Here is a 7,226-nt window from a genome sequence, read left to right as displayed (position 1 = left end):
TGTGGTCTCCTACTTCCCCCACAGAAGACCCCACACTTGGAAGGGCCCCACAGCGGAATGTTTTGCTGCCGTTGTCTTGAGATTCTGAGTTATTTTTGAACAAAAGCCTGCATTTTTATTTTGCACTTGGCCCTGTGAATTATGCAGCTGGGACACAATGCTTGTGGTTGCAGATCCCAGCTGGGATCATTCTTACCTCTGTACCCTCGGCCAAGTTTCTTATCCTCCCTGGACTTCATTGTCCTTGCTTGTTGAACAGGGAAACGAGTGTCATAGGTAGGGGTGCTACTAATTCCTGAAGGAAAACAATGAAAGAGGAGTGCCAAGGAAAGAGCCTTGGGACATGGGAAGGACTTAGGCATAGTCCTGGGAACCTTTGGGTTGGCTCACGAAAGTACACTAGTCTCACTAAAGTATAGTAAAAAAATCACACGAGACAGAAAACACACCTAAGCTGCGACATGGCTTTAGTAACTCACCCCTATCAATTGCTCACTCCGTTTCAGGCCCTGCGTCTCCCACTTGCACAGGTCATTCACTGATTCTGTACAACCCTGCTGGGGTTCACTAGAATACCCAGGTCTGCACCGCAGAGTTTTCCCAGCCGTACCTGTTCAGCCTCTGGTGATGGACTCACCGCCACAGTGATAGTGCATCCACGGCTCTGCTCTTAGGGCTCTGCGCAGCACATGGTGTTTTGTAGATGAGGAAACCGAGGCACGGAAATATTCAGAAATGTACCTAAACTCACAGTTGATAAGTAGACTTGTTGTTGTTGCCTCTAGGAAATAGCAGGCTCAGATGAGGTCTTCCAATTGGAAGTTTAATGTTTTTGCTTTTGTCCACAAATTTTTCCTCCCTTCATGAGTTAATATTGAGTCTGAGTACGAGGTGCCTACGTACATTGCTACTGCACAAGACCTGGGTACCTGCCAACCCCCGTGCGCAGAACTGCTGTCTTCTGAGGTTCCCAAGGCTTTAGATGAGTTCTTCCCACCTATGAAGACTCTTCCTCTGTGCTCCTACTTCATTCTTCATTTTCCTTCAGGAGTTAGTAGCGTGCCTTCCTCCAAAGCCCCTTGCTCTGAGCATCTTGCTGTGCACAGCTCCATCACAGCTCAGCTCGTATCCACTCAAGTGCTGGCTTTCCTGTGTGCCATTTTCCAGCCTGGAAGATCTTTCATGATTAAAGGTGACTGATTGGTCCTGTCCACAGAACTTAGGAAAATGCGCCCCAGCTCGTAACTGCTACTCAGTGAGTGATCAATGAAATTTGGTGCTGCTCAAATATTTGACCAAAGCAGGGAGAGACAAACTCAAGGGGTGGACCCCACCCTCCTATAGGAAGTGGTCTGCATGTTGGGTCCCGAGTGAGAGGAGGAGAGCAGGACTGGGGAGATCAGACAGAAGGAAAGTCAAGTCAAATCTTGCTTCGAGAACAATAGGTGGAACATTTGGACCAATGGATTTGTGTTGAATAAGGGATCCAAAATGCAGTTACTGCCTAGAACCAGGCTCATTGCACAATAAATAAGTGAAATGTGGCTCTGTTCTGTATAATAGGGAGGGGAAGCGCTGTAGCGAACTGGAAACAGCCCACTTAATGGGAAGTGGCTGCTGCTCCGTGACCAGTGGCACGTGTGAATTATCTAGTTTTTCTAGACAATAAGGAAATCCAGATTGCACACGTGTGTGTGTGTGTGTGTGTGTGTGTGTGTGTGTGAAATCTTGATTTCTTTTGCCTTTTTTTTTTTTTGGTCTGGAACCGGGGATTGAACTCAGGCCATTGCGCTTGCCAGGCAAGCACTTTTTCTACTGAGCCATCTCCCCGGCCTGCCTTTTTATTTTTAAATAATGTTAGACTTTCAGAAAAGCTGAAAAAATACTACAAAGAATTCAGGCAATATTTCACCTGGATTTTCCTAACATTAACAATTCACGTGCTCATACTATTATCAAAACTACAAAATTAGTGTTATTGTAATGGCAGTAACACTGCAATTTCACCGGTTTCCTCCCCATCTCTTTTCTGCTCCAGAATCCAGCCGAAGGCCCCACATCATTTTAACCATTCTGCTTCCTTCACCTCAGAGCCTTTTTCTCTTGATGACCTTAATGTTTTTTATACTCTTCAGTTATTCTATATTTTATGTCTCAGTTTGCATCTGCTGCTTTCCTGAGGTTGCGCAGTTTGGGTCAAAACCCTGCAGGCGTGATGTCACTTCCTTCTCAGCGGGTGGTGCTGGGGCACAGGACAGCTCCAGTCCTCCTCTGGGTGATGTGCACTTCGGTCACTCACGCAGCGCGGCGTCTGTCGGGCTTGCTCACTGTGGGTGACAAAGTCTGAGGGAGATACTTGGAAGCTGCTTACACATCCTGTTTCTTCTCAAACTTTTGCAGCTGGCTTAGCATCCGTCGGTGGCGTGTGCTGCAAGTATCACTGAGCTCTTCGCCTAATGGAGATTATGTATTTTTCTCATTCGCTTTATGTTTATTAATCGGAATTCTTCTGTAAGGAAGAAGGCAATCTTCTCTCTTTTCCTAACGTTTAAATTCAATTACTTTTACATTTGTCCAGACTAGTTAGTGGACATTCATCTTCTTTTTGGGTTATAATCCAGCACTGTCTTCATTATTTGGTCTCTTGAATAGTTCCTATGTGGCCGTTGGGAGCACCTGTGGGCTGGGTTCCGTGTTCTTTCCACCTCTTTATTTGATGATGTTACAGCATGTTTAAGGGCTATCATACCCTTTCTTTGCTCCAGCCCTGGACTCAACATCTCCCAGGATCCTTGATTGGTTGCTTTTTAATGAAGAAGAAAATATCTTGTGTATACAATCTAGAAAGTCAGGGCTAACAGGCAAAGGAAAACCTTGTGGATGCATCTTTGGGACAGTCGTATCACTCTGAAATCTCTAATACAGGAGATCAGAAAGATGGCAGGAAGAACAAAGGCACCAACTGTCTTTGAATTTTGAAACATGTGTTTCAACTTAGAGCAGAGACAATTGCTTTGAAGAGAGAGGCTTTCTCATTACTTAAGTCTAAGTCAAATTCCTGACATAGACAATAGATTTTTTTTAGCTAATAAATCTTACTTTTCACTACAGTTTTAGGTTTATAGCCAAACTGAGCAGAAAGTACAGAGAGTTCCCTTTTTGCTCTGTGACCCCACATATACACAGCTCTCCAACTACCAGCATCCCCTGCCCAAGTTGTACACTTGGTACAATCCTTGGATTCCGCTGTACATTAGGCTTGAGCTGTGTGGTTAAGTGCTATGAGTTTGGGCGATGTACACTGATGTGTATCCACTGCTGCAGTGTCATACAGAGCTGTTTTACTGCTCAAAAAATTGCCCTGAGATCCTGTTCCTCAGATTGTAGAACCTTTGTCAGTGTCAGCCATGTGGATGAGTCATGGCCATTGCTTGGCCAATGTGCTCTCTGTGAAAGCCTGAGAGAATGTTTTCTCTCCCTGTGACTCTCCTTAGGCACTTTCACTGACCTTATCAGACCCAAAAGCTACAACTCTTGTTGCATAGGTCCTGCTTTACCTTGGTCTTAACCATCCAGCAGAAAAGTATAAAAATGAAATATAAGAAGTAAAGCCATGCTGTTATGTTGAGCTGTAGGGGACTCAGGTCAACAATTTCTGACATTGCCAGTCAAGCGGAAGACCCAATACTATTATGGACTACTGGTCTCTTTTAGAATATCTTGCTGATTTAACACACCTATAATATTCAAATAACGGAAACTTAACAAAAAAGGGGATACAGATGAATGCCCATTTTGTATCTGTGTATTCAAAGTGGTTAGGATAGATATATAGTTACATTCTCTTAATGAATAGAGCGATTTGTTCTAATGGTGTCTGTAAATAGGATATCATGTCCGCATCTTGTACAGCAATTAACCACTAGGAAGAATATATGCAATGTGTTAATTATTGAAACTGTCCTACCAATTTCGTTTGAAACTGTCTCATTGCTGTTTGTTTCTCAATAAAATTATGGAAAAAAATTTGCCCTGTGCTGCTTGCTCTTCTCTTCCTTCCACAATCACTGATATCCAAACTGTCCACAGTTTTGCCTTTTCCAGAATGTGATCTAGGTGAAATCGTGCATTACGGAGCCGTATTCACATTGGCTTCTTTCACTTAGTGGTATGTATTAAGTTTCTCCTGTAATGCATCAATTGTGGACTGGTCAGGCCCACAGTCTCCCAAATGAATGGCCAGGAAAGCTCGTATACACAAGTCAAGGACCATGGAAGTGATGTGACTGTACCTATCTCAGAGCAGATGTCTGTTTCCTACAGGAAATGGGGCATAAAACACCAAACAACTGATGACTTGGGAGCACAAGTGTCCACGGCAGTGATGACTATGCAGTCAGCTCACAGGGATGAATTCGCAGGACCGGTAACTGCTTATGGGCATCAGGGGACACATGGCAGGACATCCTACCTGGGCTCAGTGGAGGAAGGCTCAGTGCAGCAGTGTCCACACATTTGCTAGGTGTAGCATGCAAATCTGAGTTCACAAAGGTGGACTAGGTGGGGAAAAGGTAAATCCATTTTTCTATCCATGAAATTAATACCTGTAATAGACCTTTTGCTTCTAGGCAGTGGAATCTTAATTTCAGTCACTGTGGGGCACTTGCCCTTTCCCTGTGATGCGTCTACACTCGAGGCTCACATAACACGAGGGAGTAAAAGGTAAGTAGGGTAGGGGCACCCACCCAAGCTGCGTCCCTCTTCACCAGCATCACTGCTTGAATGACATGTGGACACCACGGTCACGCAAAGCTTGCCACATAGCAGCTCCTTGCCTTCTGGGCTGCACAGGATGATCTGGCTGCTCCTGTGGCATTGTGGGACAGCTGGAAGGTTGGTGGGGGTCATCCGCAGCCACCAGTCACTTGATACTCCTGAGTCACCCCACTGCCCAGCACCCCACTATTCCTGGGTCTGCACCAAAGTATTTTCAAAGCATGTGCCAAGACAGAATCTCCCTACCTCTGGCTCAGCCCTACCCCTACATCTGACTGAAGTTTTTAGAGGATTTGGAGCTTCTGCTGTACAGTGCTCTCCCTGCTGCACCTCAGGAAGGCAGCAGTTGCACTTCTCACCAACTTCCGTTGCTCATGGGGGAATATGTGAGAAGAAATGGGCCCTCTCAGCTGGATGCCAAGTATGCTTGGAATACACCTGGGACAGTGAGTGGTTAAAGGTGTTGCACACTGTACGTGGGACACTCATAAATGATCTCAGATGCCAACAAAGCAAACAATTAGGCAGAAAACACTGGCAATAACAAAACACAGGAATAAACAAGGACAAGATTTGCCAAAAATGCATAAATGGAAATGACTTAAAGAAATAACCATGAAAGGACCGGGGAGATGGCTCAGTAGAAGAAGCGCTTCCCTGACAAGCTGTAGGGCCTGAGTTCAATCCCTGGTTCTGCCAAAAAAAAAAAAAAAGAAAGAACCATGAAAAAAAAGTTTACATTGGACCTTATCCTCCTCTCAAATCCCATTCAGTTTAAGACAGACCAATAGAGGCATGGTAAGAAACTATGGCTGTCTTCCTTGATACTCAGACATTATAGTTCTAAATAAGTCATGGACCTGTTACCCATGAATCAGTATAAACCTGTTCACATTTAGGGATTAGGATCCACAAGTACAAAGTTGAATTTCCTTTTATTTGTCCGAAATTACTTACTTTCAAACTTGAAGGGACTTCAATGACTCCATGTAGTTCTCGATAGTTCTTGTATCTTCTCATACCTGTCAAAATATTTGCACAGTATTCATACTGTAGCACCTTCCGCCCTTCTTTGGTTCTTTTTCCATTTTCAGATCTTTTCTGAAGTGTAGTAAGCAAAACTGTATTGGGTATTCCAGCTGCAGTTTGGTCTGTCACTGTCAGAAAGGCTTCTGCTACGTCGTGGTCTTCCAGTTGGTCTACTGTTTCTAAGACAATAAGATCTTCAATAGTTGTAATCAAAAGACCAACTTCTTGATGTCCTCTCTTCATAGCTCCTGCTCCTAGAATGTCTGTGTCTAACATCATCATCATAACGTGAAAAAGTATCACATTTGTTCCTTCCCTCCTTGGCTTTCAGTTGATTTGGCATCTTCCAATCTCCCTGTGCAAACTGTATTTCGATCTAGAGTCCACAAATCCATTTTCTGTCCAAATTATGTAAAGCATCTTCAGCATCATGAACATCCTCAAACTGACCACAAGCAAATCCTCTTGGACATCGTGTGTAGAAATCAAGTGGAACATAGACATCAACTATTGGAACATAGCCGTCAAATTCACACTGTATATCTTCAGGCCTAGTATCGTAGACTGCATTCCTGATACAGAGATGTGTTAGGCAAGTGCAGGTAGCGGGACATGGCAGTGGCGTCAGTCTCAATCCAGAGCACTAACAGGCTCAGCAAACCATCTGCAACTACCCCTCCCTCCTTGTCTCATTCTGCTCTGCTTTCCGTCCCTGAAGGCAAATCACTGGATGTGATTCCAGGAGCTTGTAGACTTGTAGGTCTCATCGGTACAGCAATGGTTCGGTTCAGAGCGGCCCCGTTACCTGCTCCAGCCATGTCTCTGGTGATCGGGGTTAGGTGATGCACAGTACAGGATCAGTGGAGCTAGCTCATGCTTGAGGCACATGAGCCACACAGAGAGGAGTTGTTTAGATACCACGAGACTGTGAACAAATGCAGTCACATTGCCAAGGCCCTGAGAAAAAGCCAGGCTCTTGCCTGAGCCACGTCTGGAACCATAGAAATGAGATCAGACCTGCAGGAAACACAGGTACAGGCAAAGCTGTTTAAATTGGGACTCCTGCTTCATCCACATAGAGCAGCAGCTCTGGGCAAGAGCGGGCCAGGCCAGCAGTTTCCTAACAGAAGAAAGATGCAGCTAACATAGAAAAGTTCACACCAAAAGTTGCCAGGCAGGTTCTCTGTGCACATAGAGGACTTGAGCTTGCCCCACAGATCTGATCCCCCCTGTCTGGGTCTGAGCTCAGGGGCAGACAACTCCTGGGACAGCTCTGACTGGGAAGCAGAGGCAGCTTTTCAGGCAGCTGTGCTGCGTGCTTCTCTGTCAGGAGGAAGTGTTTGTTGGATATTTAAGTCTGGGGCTACGTGTGAGCCCTGCACCCCTGTTTGTGTCCTTGTTCAGTTCTGCTGTGAAAACAC

At 45.1% G+C, this 7,226-nt stretch overlaps 1 pseudogene; it reads right to left on the bottom strand.

Annotated features, from left to right (window-relative positions):
• Window positions 1-5,866: 5,866 nt before the first annotated feature.
• Window positions 5,867-6,419, bottom strand: LOC101585635 (annotated as a pseudogene).
• Between the last annotated feature and the right edge of the window lie 807 nt (window positions 6,420-7,226).

The sequence above is a fragment of the Octodon degus genome, unplaced genomic scaffold (assembly GCF_000260255.1).
Source record: "Octodon degus isolate 3935 unplaced genomic scaffold, OctDeg1.0 scaffold00007, whole genome shotgun sequence".
Classification (NCBI taxonomy): domain Eukaryota; kingdom Metazoa; phylum Chordata; class Mammalia; order Rodentia; family Octodontidae; genus Octodon; species Octodon degus.
The sequence above is the reverse complement of the archived record's forward strand: the minus strand, read 5'-3'. Positions and strand labels throughout refer to the sequence as shown.